General features: G+C 38.9%; 1 long non-coding RNA gene across 5 annotated transcripts; it reads left to right on the forward strand.

The window, feature by feature from the left end:
* LOC122225036 lies at positions 1-20,368 on the forward strand. Of its 5 annotated transcripts, none has more exons than XR_006205072.1 (6): positions 1-46; positions 2,587-2,681; positions 5,855-5,994; positions 9,991-10,051; positions 19,088-19,188; positions 20,200-20,368. It is a non-coding gene; the product is annotated as an uncharacterized LOC122225036 (long non-coding RNA). The 5 variants fall into 5 exon arrangements; XR_006205075.1 differs by having other exon boundaries at positions 5,858-5,994; positions 19,088-19,192; XR_006205071.1 differs by having other exon boundaries at positions 5,858-5,994.
* The last annotated feature ends 1,355 nt before the right edge of the window (positions 20,369-21,723 follow it).

Raw genomic sequence — 21,723 nt, forward strand, 5'->3', positions numbered from 1 at the left:
GACAGCTTTCCCAGAGGAGGCGACTGCCAGAGCTGGCTTTGGAAGAGTGAGTGGACATTAAACAATGAATGGAAAGTCTGGGGTGGGACTGGTGGGGAGGAGGAGGAGAAGGAGGATGACGACAATGATGACCATGGTTGGAGACAGCAAGGAACTAGAACTGACAGGACTTTGGAAGTCAGAGAAAGAAAGGAATCAAGGAGGAGCTCTGAAGTCCTGGCTTGGACACCCGAGTGGGTAGTGAACCACCAAGATGAGCAACAGGCAGAAAACCAGTGATGGCGGAGGGATGATGTGTGCCATTTGGAGCACACTGAGTTGGGTGCCTGTGAGATACCAGAGTCAGCCATGTGACTGGAGATGAGAGGCAGGAGCTTCCATGGCAGAGTGGGAAGTCGCCGGTGATAAAAGGCATTGGGATGAGTGTGACACCACCCCCCAGAGATGCACAGAAGGAAGAGGGCCAGAGATGGAACTTCAGAGACACCAACAAGCATGGATGGGCATGGAGAGAAGTAGGAGCAGCAAACGAAAGCCAAAAACAACAGTGTTCAGCAACCCAAAGAAGGGTTTTGAAGGAGGAGTGGGGATCCAGAGTGGGGCACCAGGGAGACAGGAAGAGGAAGTCTGAAGGCATCCACAAAGGGGCTAAGCATGTGCAGAGGTGGAGGGTGAGTGGAAGGTGGCAGTTTAATAGGGTGCCATGGAGCCCCTGGTCTCCCTCCTACTCAGTGGTCCACAGAGGCCAACACCAAGAGAACACCTCTGACCTCTAGAGAGCCTCTGATATGAATGTTTTAGCGCCCTTTCCAAGAGTTTTCTCTCCATCAGTCAGCCTCAAGTCCCCACCGTCAGACTCCTGCTGGCAGGTCTCCTGGGAGAATGCGTTAACTAATTAATTAACAAATGAACACCCTGATCAATGTCATGACTGATGAGATTAGCTAACTTGTCTTCTCAAGTCCCTAAGGGGATTCATAGAGATCAGGAGGAAGAGGTGAGGGCACTAATTGAACAAAGCAGGCAGACTCTGCTAGGGGTCTCCTTCCCCCCAACCCCACCTCCACTCCTAGAGCGGGGGCTCTTGGATTCAGGATCAAGGGAGCAGGGAGGTAGATAATGAGAACACGGTGTCCTCCCCACAAGTCCCATGGTTTTGAGTCTGACCAACTTGATCAATCTTGCTAGAAGAGGAAATTTAGATTGCGCTATGGAGTAGCCCCTTTGTATAACAATCCACCACCCAACCCTGCTAGGTAGGCATTATTCTCCCCCATTTTATTCCCCTCTAACCAGATGTGATGGGAAGGATGTCTTAATACCAATTAGTATTCTAGATTTTTTTCTATATATAGTTACACAAATGCGCACACACACATGCATGCACAATCTATTGTTTGAACTTGAATCATGGAAAATTCCACATATCTACAAGACTGGAGAAAAGAGCATAGTGGACCTCCATGTACCCATCACTCAGTTTCAACAGTTATTAATTCATTACTGATTTTGTATCTGTAACCATCCACTTTCCCCTCCTAGGTTGTTGGGAAGGAAATCATGGATTTAAAAATATCATTTCACCCACAAATGTTTCAATGTGTACCACTAAAAGGACTCTCTTTAAAAACCATAATCAGGGTACCATTGTCATGCTAAATAACAAGTGACAATAATCTCTTTTTATCCTTAAATATCCAGTTAGTGTTCAGATTTCCCAATTGTCTCATAAATATTTTTCCCAGGTATTTTAATTGGAATCCAAATAGTTCATATTAGTTAATGTTTTTTAAGTCTCTTATAATGTATGCTGGTCCCATGTCCCTATCTCTTTTTTCATTCACAATTCATTTAAGAGCCAGGACATTTGCTCTCTAGTTTCCCATAATGTGGACTTGGCCAATTGTATTTCCCTAGTATAGTTTAACATGCTTCTCTGTACTCTGCATCTTCTGTAACTTTGCAGTTAGATCTAAAGGCTTGATTGGATTCAAGTTTGATTTTTGTAACAAGATTTACTCATAAGTAGCTGTGGTCATCCAGTTGGAGGCACATACATCTTGTCTCTCTTTCTGGGATGTCAGCAGCCACTGATGCCCCATGCTCCATTTCTTCAGTAGAGGTTGCAAAATAGTGATATGCTGATTCTATCACTTCTTCATTTATTAGCTAGGATACACCTGTTTAGAGGAACTCCCCTTCCTCAACTGTTTCACTACCCAGAGATATATTTTCATTTAGTGAAGGCTGGGTAAGTGCTTGCTTCTTTTCCTTTACCCACCAGTTCTCAAAATAATGAGTTGTTTCCCTAGCATACTTTCAGTGAGACCAATGAGATACCAGTGAGGGGACCAGTGAGCTTTTGGAGGTTATTATTATGAACCCATAAATTAAGCCTATTTCATGTGTCCCAATCCATTGCAATTATTATCTTTCTGAGGTTCAAACTGTCCCATCGTTGGCCAAAAGAAACTATTCAAGTTTGCTCTGAGTCCTTTGGATAGAAACCCAGGAGCCCTTGAAAACTTCTTTGCTTTGAGGTATGCCATGATGTTCCAGTCTCCTATTGTACATTTCCTATCCCAGGAATATCAACAATTTCTCCAAGGAGCACCATCTTCTTTTTGTGAGAAATGATATTTCAAGACCACAGTCCAAGAATGCTGATTACTACTGAGTAGGTAATTGTTTCTAGGTCTTTTTGCTGGTTAAAGATAAGCGAGAAGGGGAAGGAGAGAGAGAGAAGGGGAGAGAGGAAGAAAGGAAGGGAGAGTATATCATGAGTTCATGCTATTACTTTCAATTCAGGACTACAAGGTTTCTTAATTTCATCAACAATACATCTATTTCCACACCCAACTCCCTAATTCCCAGTTCCTAACAACACCATAATTAGTATCCCAGAATGCCTGCACTACAGTCTCTGACTAGCAATACCAACAACAATACGACTACTGAAGAGAATTTAACATTCTTGTGGTTTTAATCTTTATACAGTACATGTCACTAGGGATATATAGTCAAATTACTAGTTGAACAGTAATTTAGAATTGTTTTCCGTGAGGTTTCTGCTGATAACATATAAAGTTAGGCTCAGTTATTTCATTTTGGCTTTTAGGAATTTTTAATTTCATTTCATTTTATATTAAGTCTTGATTCTTTTCCTGTTCTCTATAACAATTTAAATGTTTTATGTTTGTATTTTCATTGTTTTTAAGATGTAGACATATATCCTCCAGAAAGAGAAACATACTACATATACTTTTCCAACTTGATTCTTTGACCTAATGTTCTATCCATGCGACCCCTCCATAGTATATGGAGCATATGGGTCTGTCAGTGGGACCAGATATTCCATAGTATTTTGTAGCTTGCCTTTTATCACCTAGTTCTCCAGGAGCTGCTTTTCCCCATCCCCCAAATGTCTTAGAAATACGATCAAGATGCCCACTAGCTTTATGGGTAAGTCCTCATGGCAATACTTCTCAGGCTTTTGGTTTCATCCATCAGTGCAAGACTACACATACATGGTCCACCAATTTTAGGTCAAATAACACAGAGTGTTAACAAATTTTGTAAACAAAAAAAAAAAACAATATTTTAAACTATTCCCACTTGTTTTAAATCTGTGAAAGGGATGATATTTGTCATTTTTTAACCCAGGATTTATATGCAGCTTGATGATGAATGGCTGGAGATCAAAGTGAGAGTCTCCATCAGTCTTGTCTTGTTTTTTCTCAACTATTACTTTTCACTCAGAAAATCTTAAACTCACATGTATTCAGTAGTTCTGATCGTTCTGGATGCTCATTGTGGAAAGTGTTTCTATTACTGCCTTGAACCACTTCCAAACTTAGCAGCTTAAGACAGTAATTTATTTCTCATGACTCTGTGGGTCAAGAACCTGTGCGGGCTTGGCCACGCGGTTCTGCAGCTCCATGCCATGTGTGTCCAGCTGGTGGCTGGTATGGGCTAGACAGCCCAAGAAGGCCCCACTCACATGCCTTTATGGGAAGTTAGGAGTGAAGCTTTGGGGAGAGAGGGCCCAGGTTTGAATCCCAGCTCTGCCACTTGTTACTACATGCATGGACCATTGGATAGATGACCAGAGTCAACCAGTCATGGATCATATTCTGAGAACTCCTGCCTCTGCATGACTTGGTATAAGAATTCTTGGAATAGGGGGAGCACCTGGTTGGTTCAGTCGGTTAAGCATCCGGCTTCGGCTCAGGTCCTGATCTCATGGCTCATAAGTTTGAGACCTACGTCGGGCTCTGTGCTGTCAGCAGAGGGCCCACTTCAGATCCTCTGTCTCCTCTCTGCCTCTCTCTCTCTCTCTCTCTCTCTCTCTCTCTCTCAAAAGTAAATATACATCAAGAAAAAAAAAAAGAGTCCTTGAAGTAGCTTGGGGTTTGGGGGGGCAGGAGTGAGGATAAGGCCCAACTTTCACAAACTTCTTAAAGATATTTGTGACCATAAAAATTTTGAACTATTGATGTAAAGAAAGCACACCTTCGTTAACCATTCTGAATTGGCAACCTTGTAGAGGGTTCCTGAAAGAGGATATACCAGAGATTATAATCTGTGATGTAAAAGGAAGTTAAAATCGGATGCTTTGGGGTCCTCTGTCTTTTTTTTTTCTTTTTGACTAAAGCCCCAAGGTGAGGAAAATAGAGTATCTTCACTTCCTAAGTCAAAGTGCTAGACCCTCTATGCAGGGTATGCTGAGATGATGAAGCCTGTTCTGTCAACTTCAGGAATCACCCACCTCTATTCACAAAGGAAGGTGGAGAGGTCACAGGGGAAGGATTTCTTTGGAGAGAAGAATTGGGTTGTTTTGGCATTTTCCCTTCCCCTCACCTATAAGGGATACTGGGGGAGGGAAATTCTTTCCTCCCTTCAACCCAAAAGAGAGGAACTTCAAGGGTGCCCAACAGGGGTCAAATCTGAAGCATGATACAGGCCTAAGAAAACAAAAGAGAGGCTGAGCTCATTGGACTGAGAAAGTGGAGAGGGACAGGGCTGTGCATGTTTACCGATGACAGGGACAGGGGTGTGTGAGTTTCCCCAAGGACCAGTGGACTCACAGAAGGAGGCTGCCTCATGCTATTGTAATGGGGACACCAGGCAAGAGAATTGCTTGTGCAAATCCAAGAGAGCTAGAGAAGGATTGTATTAGTTAGGATTTAGTTTGCTACAAGTGAGAGAAAATTTCTCATAAGACTTAAAAGAGAAAGGAGTTAATTTCTCTCAGGCAAATGTAAGCAGGCCAGGGTTGGTATGGTGGTTCAAGTCATTAGGGATCCAGGATCCTTTGGTCTCGTTCTGCTGTACTCAACACATAGCTTGTACCAGACAGCCCAACGTGATTGTTCTAGCTCCATCCATTCCCTCTGCATTGCAGCCAGCTGTGAGAAAGGAGAAAAGCAGTCTCCCCAAATCTGGGGACAAGTCCCAGGAATTGCACACATGACTCTCACTAACATACTATTGGTGAGAACGTGGTTATAGGCCACGGCCAGCTACAAGGCTGGGAAATTTCATTACTCTAAGTTGTCATGTGTTCAGCTAGTTGGGGACTCTATTTCTGAGGAAGGGGGGGAAAACTGATATTGGGGAGTAATTAGTAGTCCCTGTCACATTGGTAGACTGCCCACAATTGAGAACTGAGTTGTAAAAGGCTGGGCATATGAGAGACATTACCCGGGTCAAAAGGAATTACAGGAAGTTCCCCGCAAGGGCATTACCAAACACATTCTCATAGTGCCGTGTGACAGAATCAGCAGCAGTGCAGATGATAATTAAACTCACCATGTAGGGCTGTGCCTCCTTTTCACCAAATTGTCTCTCCCAGCAGACCTCAAGTCAGAATTCATGATCCGTAAGTGGCAGTGGAACCGGTAAAGTAGAGACAATAGAAGCCCCCTTTGCTCTACTCCAGGCTTGGGTCCAGACCAAAGTGAAGAAGGCAAGGAACTGTAATTAGTAAATTAGGTAAGAGCTTGGATTTTTAAACTATTATTCTGCACTTTTACTTTTTTATTTATTTATTAACAATTTATTTATTTTTGAGAGAGAGGGAAAAAGAATCCCAAGCAGGCTCCGCACAGCCAGTGCAGAGCCCAGGATGGGGCTTGAGCTCACGAACCATGAGATCATAACCTGAGCTGAAACCAAGAGCCTGATGCTTAACCAATTGAGCCACTCAGGTGCTCCTATTCTGTATTTTTAAATCACTAAAACAAGACTTGCTGTTATTTTTTTTTTAATTTTTTTAATGTTTATTTTTTTGAGAGAGAGAGAGACAGAGTACAAATAAGGGAAGGACAGAGAGAGAGGGAGACACAGAATCTGAAGCAGACTCCAGGCTCCAAGCTGTCAGCACGGAACCCACCACGGGGCTGGAACTCACGAACCACAAGATCATGACCTGAGCTGAAGTCGGACGCTTAACTGACCGAGCCACCCAGGCGCCCCAAGACTTGCTGTTCTTATAGATGCCTGGAAGACTTTAAAAAAAATCTAACAGTGGCAGTTCCTCAAAAATTTGAACATAGAGTTACCATATAACCCAGTAATTTTGCTCCTAGCTATGTGTGTACACAAAAGAATTGAAAACAGGTGTCCACACAAAAAACTGTCTAAGAATGTTCCCAGCAGCATTATTCATAATAGCCAAGAAGTGGAAACAACCCAAATGTCTATCAACTAGTGAATGGATATGCAAATCATGGTATATCCATACAATGGAATATTATTCAGCCATAAAAGGAATGAAGTACTGAGAAAACTTGAAAATATTGTGCTAAGTGAAAAAAAGCCAAACACAAAGGTCACATATTGTATAATTCCATTTATATGAGACGTCCAATAGTCAGAGCACAGAGACAATTGATGAGTGGTTGCCAGGGATTGGGGGCATTGGCAAGTAACTGGGGAGTGACTTCTAATGAGTGTGGATTTTCTTTCTGAGATGATGAAAATGTTTTGGGGTTAGATAGTGGTGATTGTTGCTAAAACTCGTGAATATACCAAAAACCACTGAATCACACACCTTAAAAGCGTGAGTTTTGTGGTATTTGAATTATATCTCAAGTTTTTAAAAATTTTAATCTAATACCAGTGAGAAAGTTATTAATCCTGCCTGAGATTTCACCTGGAGCTGGGGCAAGAACTAGTGCACGGTCATACCTGAAGGGACAATGGGAGAAAGAGCTGTTTTTTAATTGTACTCATGAGAGCCCAGTCCCTTCTATGTAATGGTTACATTTGTGAGAGCTTATCTAGGATCCTTTACATGAAAAACATGTGATCAGAGTGGTAGAAAGGATTAGGGGACTTCAGGTTCAGCTCCCACATGTAAAGAGCTTGGAGTCCGTCATTCCTATTCTTACATTAAGCAAAAACTGAGTCACCTGAAAATCTACTTTTTTTTTGAACCCAGCAGAGAACGAAGTCTGCAGGCAGACCGCTGTAACAAAGATGGTTGTAAACACCAGAAATTTATTTCTCGCAGTTCTGGAGGCTGAAAGTCTGAGATCAGTGCCAGTGTGGGCAGGTTCTGGTGAGAGCCCTCTTCCAGGTGGCAGACTGCCACTTCTCACTGGGTCCTCACACAGGGTGGAAAGAGGGCAAGTGAGCTGTCTGAGTCCCTTCTATAAGGGCGCCAATCTCATTCACGAAAGTTCCACCTTCACAACCTAATAGACTCCCAAAGGCCTACCTCCTAACATCAGCACATTGGATGTTAGAGTTTTAACATATAATTGGGGGGGGGGGGAGGGGGAGATCAATGCAAATATTCAGTCTATAACAGCAGAGCAAACTGCCACCTTGAAATCTAGAGAAACAGGAAAATCCAGAGACACATCTAAGATCTGCTTACCTGGAGCAGAAGCTGCTGGAGCCATAAACCAATAGGAAAATTTAAAGGTAATTTTGATGAATTTCTAGAGAGTGAGTGTAGACTAGCCTGAAAGTGAGAAACTTTGGGGGCCTTCAGTTTTAGGGGGGCTTCACACTTTTGTGGGCTTTACCTTCCATAACCCCATCAGGTTATCAGATGAAGATGTTATAAAAATCTCCTAATGACTCTGGCAGGGGCAGGGGAAGAGTAACCATTGTTACTCAACCCAGAGCGTTGCCCATAACAAAGACTATGCTCCAGGGAGAAAACCTACATCAGAGCCTGATCCCACCTGGGGGAAAGCCATTGCTCCCCCTTCAGCCCCCTCTAACCTCCAGTCTCACTTAGAGAGGAAAATCTATGCCAGTAGAGAATCACTTGTGAAGGTCATAGGCCAGAGGCATAACTCACATGAATGCTGAGCTCTCAATGAGGTCACAGAATGTTCTTCCCTCACACTTTACCACCTCTCCAACAGTGCTCCAGCAGAGTAACTGGAATTATTAGAAAGAGCTGCAAGATACATACCAACTTTCACTTCACAGATGAGGAATACTTAGGGAAGCCCAAAGTCAAGAGAGAAGATAAATGGCACCTGTAGCTACAGGAAACATTAAACAGAGTCCACCTCCTAGCCAGAAATACATAATCCTCACACTAAAGGCTCAGTCCCTGTTACTCAATACAATATGTCTGGATTTCAACCAAAAATTCCAAGGCACACCAAAGGCAAGAAAAAAGTCTGAAGAGATCAAGCATCAGGACCAGACTCTGATATGACACAGATGTTGGAATTATCAGGCAGAGATTTTAAGATAACCATGATTCATGTTAAAAGCTCTAATGGGAGGGCTGCCTGGGTGACTCAGTCAGTTAAGCTTCTGACTCTTGATTTAGGCTCAGGTCATGATCTTACAGTTTGTGAGTTCGAGCCCTGAATCCGGCTCTGTGCTGATGGCGCAGAGCCTGCTTGGGATTCATTCTCTCTCTCTCTCTCTCTCTCTCTCTCTCTCTCCCTCTCTCTCCCTCCATCTCTCTCTCCCTCTCTCTCTGTCTCCCTCCCCTACTTGCTCTCTCTCTCTCAAAATAAATAACAACTCAACTTAAAAATAAAAGAGGCTCTAATGGGAAAAGTAGGCAACATGCAAGAAGAGATGGCAAATATAAGAGAGATAGAAATTCTAAGAAAGAATCAGGAGGAAATTCTAGAGATAAAAAACACTCTAACATCAATTAAGATTGCTTTTGATGGGCTCATAAGTGGACGCAACATGGCCAAGGAAAGAATCAGTAAGCTTGAAAATGGGTCAATAGAAACTTCCCAAATAGAAATGCAAAGACAAAACAAAGAACCAGAACAGAACATCTAAGAACCATGAAACAATCTCACAATTTTGAAATGTGTACCAGACGTGTAATTGGAATATCAGAAGAAGAAAGAACAGAGCTAAAGAAATATTTGAAATAATGCCAAGAACTTTCCAAAATTAATGACAGACACCAAACCACAGATCCAAAAATCTTGGGGAACAAGCAGAATGAATACCAAAAAAATGACACCTGGGCCTATCATACTCAAATTACAGAAAACTAAAGAGTGAATCTGGAAAAAGTCCAGAATGGAAAAAAAGACCTTACTCACAGAGGATAAGAACTACAGTCAACTTCTCACCAGAAACCAAGCAAGCAGGAGGAAAGCAGAATGAAATATCAAAGATGTTGAAAGAGAAAAGCCACCAACCTAGAATTCTATATTCTGCAAAATTATCCCTCAATAGTGAAGAAGAAATAGGCTTTCTCAAACAAATAAAAATTGAGGGAATATGTGGCTTGCCAGACCAGCCCTATATGAAATATTAAACTATTTTCTTCCAGCAGTGCCTGGGTGGCTCAGTCAGTTGAACATCTGACTTCAGCTCAGGTCATGATCTCACAGTTTGTGAGTTTGAGCCCCACACCAGGCTCTCTGCTATCATCACGGAGCCCACTTCAGATCCTCTGTCTCTCTCTGTATATATATCTCCCCAACTCGTGCTCTCTCTCTCAAAAGAAAAAATAAATATTTAAAAAATACGTTCTTCCAGCAGAAGAAAATTGTACAGGACAGAAACTTGCATCCATACAAAGAAGGAAGAATAAATGAAGGTAAAAGAAAATCTCCTATTTTTATTTTTCTTCATCTTAAGAATTACTGTTTAAATTAATAATAATGATATATTGGGTGGTTATAACATATGAATGAGTGAAGTAAGTGGCAGCAGTATCCTTGGGGTGAGTGAGATGAATTCACAGAGTACTCTGTTAGAATGTGCCTTCCCTGTACAGGAGCTACACAGTGTGACTTGAATGTGGACTGCACTTAGTTAAAATGTGTTTTGGAAACACTAGGGCAACTGTAAAAAGTTTAAAAAGAAATATAATTAATATTATAATAGAGGAGATAAAATGAAACCTTATAAAATGCTCAGTTAAAACCAGATAAGGCAGAAGAAAAAGAAACAGAACAACTGCAACGAACAGACTGCAGTTGTAAATGTGTTATTAATCTAGCTCTGCCAATAATCACTTTTAATATGAATTGTCTAAATATACCAATTAAGAGAGAAATTGTCAGAGTAGATTAAAAAAAAAAAAAAAAAAAAAAGACCCAACTGTATGTTGTAAGAAACTTGCCTTAAATGTAAAGATTCAGAGAGATTAAAAATAAATGATCTGGTCCTGATATTGTCACTATCTAGCTCTGTGTTCTTAAATATACCTAGTATTTTTTTAAATGTTTTTTAATGTTATTTATTTATTTATTTATTTAATGTTAATTCATTTTTGAGAGACAGAGAGAGACAGAGTATGAGCAGGGAAGGGGCAGAAAGAGAGGGAGACACAGAATCTGAAGCAGGCTCCAGGCTCTGAGCTGTCAGCACAGAGCCCGCCTCGGGGCTCGAACCCACAAACCATGAGATCGTGACCTGAGCTGAAGTCGGATGCTCAACCGACTGAGCCACCCAGGTGCCCCATAATGTTTTTTATTTTTGAGAGAGACAGAGACAGAATGTGAGTGGGTTAGGGGCAGAGACAGAGGGAGACACAGAATCCGAAGCAGGCTCCAGGCTCTGAGCTGTCAGCACAGAGCCCAACATGGGGCTCGAACTCACAAACTGTGAGATCATGACCTGAGCCAAAGTCGGACGCTCAACCGACTGAGCCACCCAGGCTCCCTAAATATACCTAATATCTTTAAAATAAGTTTCCTATTTTTTTCTTAAGCTATCTTGCAAACCACTACTCTACAGAAGAATGCAATCTGCAAAGACAAGAAAATGTTTACACACATCATAAAGACAAAAACAATGAAACTAACACTGTATGTTAATTATACTTGAAGAAAGAAAGGGAGGAAGGAAGGAAGGAAGGAAGGAAGAAGGAAACGAAGGAGGAAATGAGAGAAAGAAGGAAGGAAGGAAGGAAATTGTCTCTGCAAAGAGCATTGAGTCAGCTTGTGAGTACATATACCTTCCTATAAAAATTGTATATCCTATGAAGTATAACATGACTAGCTAAAAAAAAAAAATGCATAGTATGGAAGGTTTCATCTGATTATTTGGAGCACCTGAGAAATAGGACAGAAGGAAGCAAAAAGGTTGCCATGTTTTTAGCATAGCTACCAGGGAGGGGAAAATAATGGGATGGAAAAGATATACTATTCTAACAGTATCCAAAAGAAAGATGTAGGCGCCTGGGTGGCTCAGTCCATTGAGCTTCTGACTCTTGATTTTGGCTTAGGTCATGATCCCAGGGTCATGGAATGGAGCCTGCTCAAGATTCTCTCCCTCTACCTCTCTCCCCCACTTGTGTGCTCTCTCTGTCTCAAAAAGAAAGAAAAGAAAGATATAGTAGCTATATTAATTTCAAACAAAACAGGTTTCAGGACAAGGAAAATTATCAGGAATAATATGAGACATATAATAATACAGGAGTCTGTTGTCTAAGAATACAAAACAATCCTTAATGTGAAGGCACCTAACAAGAAAGCATCAAAATACATAAATCAAAAACTGATAGGACTGAGTGGGAAATAGACAAATTCACTGTTACAGTTTGTTTGATCAGTACCCCTGTTTCCAGTAACTGATAAATAAAGCAGACAGAAAATCATAAGGACATGTGGCTTGAACAGCATTATCAATCACCTCAATCTATTTGACATTTCTAGAGTACTCCATCCAACAAGAGCGGAATATGCATTCTTCTCAAACTTATGTGGAACATTCACCCAAGACCACATTCTGGACCATAACACATAACTTAACAAAATAGGTTTGGTATCTTCATGAAGAAACTGCAATACTCTGATAAAAGAAGGCAAAGAAGATCTAGATAAATGAAGAGATATTCCATGCTCATGGATTAGAAACTCAGTATTGTTAAGATGTCCATTTTCCCAGCTTAATTTATAGATGCAATGCAATCCTAATCCAAATCCTAGGAAGTTATTTTGTAGATATAACCAAAATTCATTCTAACATTTATAGTGGAAAGGCAAAACATCTAGAGTAGCCAAAACAATCTTAAAAAAGAAGAACAAAATTGGGGAACTCACCTACCCAATTTCAAGACATACTATAAATCTCAGTAATCAAGGTAGTGTGGTATTGGTGAAAGAATAGACATGTTAATTCATGGAACAAATTAGGAAACCCAGAAATAGGCTTACACAGATAGAGTCAACTTATCTTTGACAAAAAAGGAAAGGAGATCCAGTAGAGCAAAAACAATCTTTTTAACAAATGGCGCTGGGACAACAGTATGTCCACATGCAAACAAAAATGAACCTAGACCCAGATTTACACTTTTCACAAAATGTAACTCAAACTGAATTACAGACCTAAATGTAAAATTCAAAACCAAAAACATCTAGAAGAAAACAGGAGAAAATCTAGGTTTGGCAATGAGTTTCCAGACACAACACTAAACTCGTGAGCCATGAAAGAAAATTTATTAAAATTGAAAAATCTGCTTTGTGAAAGACAACCACAAACTGGAAGAAAATATTTGCAAAACACACATCCGATAAAAGGCTTGTGCTCAGCATACGCAAGCAATTCATAAGCTCCATCATAAGAAAACAAACAACTCAGTTTAAAATGGGCAGAAGATCTGAGCAGACACCTCAACAAAGACACATAGATGTCAAATAAGCATATGAAAAGATGCTCAACATCATTTGTCATTAGTAAGTTGCAAAATAAAACAACAATGAGATGCTAGTACATACCTTTAGAATGGCAAGACTCCTAGCTGACAATATAAATCACTGGTGAGGGTATGAAGCAAAGGGACTTCTCATTCATTGCTAGTGGAAATGCAAAATGGTACAGCTACTTTGGAAGACAGTCTGGCAGTTTCTTACAAAATTAAGCATAGTCCTACCATTCTATCCAGCAACTGTGCTGCTAGAGATTCATCCACTGTATTCGAAAACTTGTGCACACACAAAAATCTGCATAGGAATGTTTATAGCACCTGTATTCAGAATTACCAGAAAAGGGAAGCCACCACGATGTCCTTCAATAGGTGAATGGATAATCAAACCATGGCACATACATACAGTGGGACATAATTCAGCAATCAAAAGAAATGAACAATCCAAGCCATAAAAGACATGGATGAATCTTAATTATATATTGCTAAGTGGAAGAGTCTACAAAAGGCAAAACACTTTGATCAAAAAGAGGTGGTAAAGACATTGGTGGTTGTGAGAGGTTTGGGGGAAATGGAGGAAGTGACACTGGAGACTTTTTTAGGGTGAAGAAATTATTGTATATGATACTGTAATAGTGAATGAATGATACCATGCAATTGTCAAAACCCACAGAACTTTATAGCACAAAGAGTGAGCTTTAATGTATGTAAAATTTTTAAAAAATCATTTAAGGGGGATCCCAGGATAGAATGTAGAATGTGACAAAAGAAGCCTAACTGTTTTACACATGTATGAAGCAACGGGGTGGAAGGAAAAGGTGCTGACCTAAGTAACTTTGGAAATTAGTAGTTTTATGATTATAGGCACAAGAAAGTGTACATAAGCCCTGTACTCTAGTTGATAAAGTTGTTCCCTCTGGGGGTATGGGATAACAATTCTGGTGCCACTATACATATACACTGGATTTGAACAATAAGTAAATGGTAGTTTATGGTGGGGGCCAGGATCCTCACTATTTGAGTGGGAAGGGCAAGAGGGAGGGCCAAGAGAACCCTAAAGAGACAGGACTACTAAATGTAATATGTATCTTGAATGGGATTCTGAAATCAGAAAAGGACATTAGGTCAACGCTAAGGAAATCTGGATGAAGTACCAACTTTAGTTAATCATGAATCAATTTTGGTCGGTTAACTGAGTATACTATATTAGTGTTAGCTGTTAATAATAAGGAGATGTGGAGTGTATGTGAACTCTCTGTATGATCTTTGCAATAGTTCTGTAAATTTAAGTTGTCCTAAAATAAAAGTTTACATTTAAAAAAAATTGTAGAGAGTTCCTTTGAACTGTAATTAGAATGATTTAAGTTTACATTTCATCTATGTATTCTGGTAAAATAATAAGTGAAACAATAATAGTGAATGCTAAAATTTTGAAGAAAGGATTGGGGAAAATTATAATGAGATACCACTGCACCCATTAGGATGACTAACATTTCTTAATTTGACATGAGAGATGATGTTGGTGATGATGTGGAGACACTGGAACTCTCATACAGTGCTGATGAAAATGTAAAAATGATACCTCTTTGGAAAACTGTTTGACGGTTTTTTTGTAAGTTAAACATGATCCAACAGTTTAACTTCTAGGTGTTTCCACAAGAAATATGAAAGCCTACATACACACAAAGACTTGTTCATGAATGCTCATACAAGTTTTACTCATAATAGCCCCAGGCTTGTAACCGCCCAATTAGGTGGATGACTAAACACATTGTGGTTGGTGTTTTTATACACTGGAATACTACTCAGGATTAAAAGGGAACAACCTACTGACACATGCAACAAAGTAGATCAATATCAAAAATATTTTACTGAGTGGAAGAAGCCAGCCAGAAAAGTACATACTATGTGATTCCATTTTTATGAAACTCAAGGAAAGACAAATCTAATCTATGGTGATAGAAAGCAGAGCAATGGTTACTTGGGGCCGAAGATGGGAGGTGGAAATTGAGATGGGGCAAAAGGGGACTTGTTAGAATAATGAAAATATTCCATATTGACTGTTGTGGTTATACAGGTGTACATGTTTTTGATACTCATCCAACTGTAAACTTAAAATGTAACCTTTTATTGTATATAAATTATTTTGTAATGGAGTTGATTTTTAAAAAAGGAGTAGATGACAAGTTGGAAGATGATGGAATTAAGCTTATACAAAACTGGCATCCCAAGAAGAAGACCAAAGAAATTGAGAAAAAAAAAAAAACTTTAAGAATACAATTCCAGAAGTCCTTTTTAAAAAAACTAAAAGCCTCAAACCACAGCCTGACAGACCCTTCATATCCCAGGAATATTTGATGTGGAAGAATCAACACTGAAATTAGAAGGTCTACTGAGCACCAAAGAGAAATAAGAAATATTTGAGGCCTTCCGTGTAAAAAAAAAAAAAAAAATCACCATGATGGGAGAAATTAGGGCTGGCCACATGGTTCTCCACTGCAGCACCAACCTGGGTAACAGCTGGGCAATGCCTACAAATTCCTCAGTGAAGTAAAAAATCTGTACCCTTCCAATTCTTCTTTCAAAAATAAAAGCAAACAAATAATTTTGAACATACAGGGAACATAAGGCCCAGAAGCCTTATTAAAGAAGCTGTAGGCAATCCCAGCCAAATGCAAGATGAACAGGAAAAAAAGACTAGGGGTGAGGACTGAATTTTTTTTTCAGGTAGACTCACTCCTGTAACAACTTTAGAAATCATGTACATTTTATTAGCCATGATAACTTAGAAATAATGTAACTAATAAGTGCCTGGAGGAGAAGAGGACAGAAGGCATGGACTAGTTTAGCTGTACTGAGTAGCTCGTCTTTTATAACCTGAGTTCAAACGGTATTAAAACTGATAAGTCAACTAACAGATGTAAACGGGTTTTAAGGGTATAAAGTTATATAAGGACAGGTAAAGGATATTTAAAGGATATTTAGACATACATGCTAGAAGAGCTAACAACCACAGTACAATACAATTAACGAAAAATTGGTGATAGAAGGGAGAAACTTGATAGGCAAGCTGGGAAGAGGTAGACACATACTAACTTTTTGATTGTACATAATCAAGAATTGATCATTGCTATCTGAAGAAAAAGAAGATTATTTATATAAAATTAAACCACTATGACTTTGAAAACACTAGTCATTAAAATAACTAAAAGTCAACTAAAAAACCTTTCAAATCATCAGGAGATGTGTGACAAAATGAAATACAGAAAACACAAATCACATAATAATAAGATTTTTAAAGGAATGAACAACATATTGTAATATAAAAGGCTATTAAAAACATCAAGTGAATCAGTTGTTTTGAATAAATTTCAATGGATAAACTTATTAAAATGAAAATACTCAGACAAGATCACAAAGCAAAACTCAGCCATTTGCAGGAATGAGCAGACACAAAACGTGATAACCAAGGAAGTTTAAAATCGAGATATGGGGTAAAATTCTGGGCTATATAAATAAAAAGAAAGAAAAAATTATCACTTAATAGAATTCAGGGCAAAAAAAACACATTAAATGGGGGCAAATAAAGGCAATTTATAGTAAGGAGAAAACTATCCAAGGAAAGCCTTATATATATTTATATACCAATTACAATACCATTCAAATTCACAAAGCAAAAAATACAAAGAAATAAAAGAGGTAGAAATAGGAGACTTTATCTCAACCTATGACAGATAAAGTTCATAAAATAATAAATAAGCTGAGAGAAGACCTACATAAAATATTTAAGACACATTTCATGCATTGAGCTCACAGAACGGATAGTCAGTATCTTCTCAAGAACCGCACAAGATATAACATTCTCCAGTAGCAGTACATGGAAACTAACAATAAATGACAAAACTAGAAAGCAAAGGAAAACAAGCAACCATCACAACTGTTAAATCAAACAGGAAATCGAAACAAAAATCATAGAATATATAGAAAATAACCATAATGAAACACTTCATATTCAGACTTACGAGATATGAATAAAATAGTGTAGAGAGAAAAATTCATAGCTAAATACATGAATATTTATAAATACTAGGGGCACCTTGACTGGCTTTTGATCTCAGGTTTGTAAGTTTAAGCCCTACATTGGGTGTAGAGATTACTTAAAAATATAAATACTAAAAAATGAAAATTAATCTAATTCAAGAAATTAGAAAATAATAGAATAGGGGTGCCTGGGTGGCTCATTCAGTTGGGCGTCTGACATCAGCTCAGGTCATGATCTCACACTCTGTGAGTTCGAGCCCCACGTCGGGCTCTGTGCTGACAGCTCAGAGCCTGGAGCCTGCTTCAGATTCTGTGTCTCCCTCTGTCTCTGCCCCTCCCCTGCTCATGCTCTGTCTCTCTCTGTCTCAAAAATAAATAAAAACATTAAAATTTTTTTTAAAAATAAAATAATAGAATAAACACAAGGAGGGCAGAAAGAAAAACTAATATAGATTTTGATGTATCAGAAAGGAAAAAATTATAAGAAGTAAGCAGGGTTGTTTAGGATGAAAAACAACCTAATCAAGAAAAAAAAAATGAGAAAGCATAAAAAAGACAAAGAGGAGTGATGAGAATAATCTCAGACTTAGAGAAAACTAAAATAATTATATGTCGTATTTGTTCAGTTTCAAAATGACATAAGATGACTTTCCAGGAAAACATGAATGTCTAATACTAGCCTTAGAAAAGAGAGAAATATCTAAACAGAACATTAGTTAGAAAACATTAAGTTTTAAAGATTTAGTCAGCTGTCTTCCACCAAAAAGGCTGACATGTTTTCCCAGGTAGAATTGAACCAAAATGTTAAGGAACTCTAATGCTTTACATTTTTTTTCTGGAAAATTAAAGAATATGGTTCTGAAAGTTCACGCATTGAGGTTCTCCCTTTTTTTCAAGCAGCAATAATGGACAAAATCCACGAACGGAAAGTTTAACAAGCATGGCCAATTTCAAAAACAAATTAAATATCTCCATGCAGTGGGAACACAAGGTGTAAACCTCAGCTACAGAAGCTGGCAAACTGGGCTCGGGGCCTGCCAGGGCAGCTGGGATTTTCTCTTTTGTAGGGTCACCGAGTCTAAGCAGGACCCTATGCAGCCAGGGTCATCACCGGAAAACAGAGGCTGCACCAGGGCTCCTACATCTGTGACAGGAAGGCTGAAAAACCATTGCCAACTGAGCCTGGTACAAGGCTTGCATGAAGCTGTGGTCCTAGGGAGGCAAAGAACACAGCATGGTTCATGACCAGGAATTAAATCAAGCTATCCACTGACAGCCTGACAGCATATTTGCCATTGCTTCAATATCACCATGGGGCAGGAACTGCCAGATAAGACCTGTTGAGGACTAAGAGAGCTGGGTGGATCCACTGGGCTGGCTGGTAGGAGAGTGAAGAAAGGGGGGCAGGGAGGGGAGTGATGACAAAATCGTTTCTATGACACCAAGACTAAAAGAGATTATTATACATTAAATGTGTTCTTTAGCAAGAAAAATGAGGAAAGCTGTGGGGTTCAAGACACGATAAAACCGTTAACTTTTTATGTACAAAAAAAGTGAAACAAATTATAGGAATCAGTATTAGGTGGGCTTTATGTTAATTGGGCAGTTAAATCATGTTAAGATTCTTGTTTTGTGACTAGGCTTTCTATAAGATTAATTATTTCTGCTAAAACTTGAAGGCCAACCATTAGAAAAACAGAAATACAATCAGCACAAAAGGAAGTAAAAGAATGCAGAAAACCTTATCAATCCAACAGAAAGCAGGAAAGAAAATGAAGCAGAAAAAAAGACGGTAAACAAAACACAAAACAATGTTAAATATAAATCCAACTGTCCTATTTATCACAATATATGTAAATAGGTTATATTGGTTTTCCAGGTCTGCTATAACAAATTACCACAAACTTGGTAGCCTAAAACAACTAAAATTTACTCTTTCAGTGTGCTGGAAGCCAGAAGTCCAAAATCAAGGTCTCAGCAAGGTCATGCTCCCTGAAGGCTCTAAGAGAGAACCCTTCCTTTGCAGCTTCCACCTTTGACTTGTGGGTACATAATTCTTCTTCTTTTTTTTCATATTTATTTTATTCATTTTGAGAGAAAGAGAGAGTGCACAAGCAAACAGGGAAGGGGCAGAGAGAGAGGACCACAAGCAGGCTCTGCGCTGCCAGTGCAGAGCCCAACGTGAGGCTTAAACTCACAAACCGTGAGATTGTGACCTGACCCAAAATCAAGAGTCAGATATTCAATGGACTGAGCCACCCAGGCACCCTGTGGCTACATAATTCTAATCCTGCCTCCTTCTCATGGCCTTCTTTCTTTGTCTGTCCCTTGTGTGTCTCTTATAAGGACACGTGTCATTGGGTTTAGGGTCCATCTGGATAATCCAGGATGATCTCATCTCAAAACCCTTAGCTTACATCCACAAAGATCCTTTTTCCAAATGTGGTCACATTCACAGGCTCTGAGGTCAGGAAATGGACATCTCTTTTTAGGGGTCACCATTCAGCCCACTACACAGGTTACTTTACCAACTATACAAAAAGAGACTATCAAATTGGATTTTTAAAATCCAGCTACACACCAATCACAAATGATATACCTAAAGATAAATAAATCACCTATAATGACTGAAAAGGAAGGGAATATATATATATATCATATATATATATATATATACACACACATACATACACACACACACACACATACACACACACACGCTGAGGAAATGCTAATAAAAAAGTTGATATAGCAATATCAATACAGACAACTTATAACTTGCATTTTCACTTTTTTCTCCAGTGTCTTTGATGAACAGTTCTTAATTTTATAGAAGTAAATGTATCAATATTTTCTTTCTAGTTAACACTTTTTGTTTAAGATATTCTTTTATCTCCCAAAATCAGAATAATATTTACTATATTTTATATCAAAACTTATAAAGTTTTTCTCTTGACCTGTAAGTCTGGGATCCATCTGGGTTAATTATCTGTGGTGTGAGGTAGGGATGAGTTCCATTTTTTTTCCCAATATGAACATTTTTTTTTTTTCAGATCCATTTGTGGAATAATCCTTCTTTTCACCACTGATCTGCCATGACAGATAAGTGAATCTGTTTCTGGAATCTCTATTCTATCCAGTGTTCAAATTTTTTATCCCTGCCCCTATACCATGTTATCTTGATAACTATAGCTGCATAATAAGTCCCAATTGCTGATAGGACAAGTCTCTCCTCCGTACTTTGTGTCTCTAGAAGATATTGACTTATTTGGGCTTATCACTCTTCTATATAAATTAAGAGACAATAAAGATCTAAATAAAGAAATCTATTATTTTTATGAATAGGATAATAACATAAAGATGCCAGTTCTCCCCAAAATGATTTATAGATTCAATAAAATTATAATCACAATCCCAGCAAGGTGTTCATGGAACTTGGTAAGCTGATTCTAAAATACATGTTCTCTTTGATCCAGCAATTCTGTTTCCAGTAAAATATATTCTACATATACTTGCACATGTAGGCAAAGTGAATGTACAAAGAAATTCACTGTAGCATTGTTTATACCAGAAAAAAAAAAGATTGGAAACAACTTAATATCAACAAAGATGGAACTGATTAAATAAATTATGGAACATCCATACAAAGAAATACCATAAAAATATTTTTAAAGACCAAGCCAGCTCCATGTACATATATATTATGAGCTCCCACATACATTGTTAAGTGAAAAAGAGCAGAATATACAGCCGCTCTGGAAAACAGTGTGGAGGCTCCTCAAAAAATTAAAAATAGATCTACCCTGTGACCCAGCAATAGCACTGCTAGGAATTTACCCAAGGGATGCAGGAGTACTGATGCATAGGGGCACTTGTATCCCAATGTTTATAGCAGTGCTTTCAACAATAGCCAAATTATGGAAAGAGCCTAAATGTCCATCAACTGACAAATGGATAAAGAAGATGTGGTTTATATATACAGTGGAATACTACTTGGCAATGAGAAAGAATGAAATCCTGCCATTTGCAGCAACATGGATGGAACTGGAGGGTATTATGCTAAGTGAAATAAGTCAGGCAGAGAAAGACAGATACCATATGTTTTCACTCATATGTGGATCCTGAGAAGCTTAACAGAAGACCATGGGGGAGGGGAAGGGGAAAAAAAAAGTTGCAGAGAGGGAGGGAGGCAAACCATAAGAGACTCTTAAATACAGAGTACAACTGAGGGTTGATGGGGGCTGGGGGAGAGGGGAAAGTGGGTGATGGGCATTGAGGAGGGCACCTGTTGGGATGAGCACTGGGTGTAGTATGAAAACCAATTTGACAATAAATTATATTTAATATAAAAATAAAATAAAAAGAATAATTAATTTTTTTAATTTTTTTAATTTTAGAGAGAGAGTACAAAGGGAGAAGGGCAGAGAGAGAGAGAAGCATGAAGCCCTATGCGAGCTTGATCCCATGACCCTGGGATCATGACCTGAGCCAAAACCAAGAGTCAGATGCTCAACCAACTGAGCAACCCAGGTGCCCCACGAGAACAATAATTTAAATTATGCTTTTAAATTATTACT

The sequence above is a fragment of the Panthera leo genome, chromosome B4, assembly GCF_018350215.1.
Source record: "Panthera leo isolate Ple1 chromosome B4, P.leo_Ple1_pat1.1, whole genome shotgun sequence".
Classification (NCBI taxonomy): Eukaryota; Metazoa; Chordata; class Mammalia; order Carnivora; family Felidae; genus Panthera; species Panthera leo.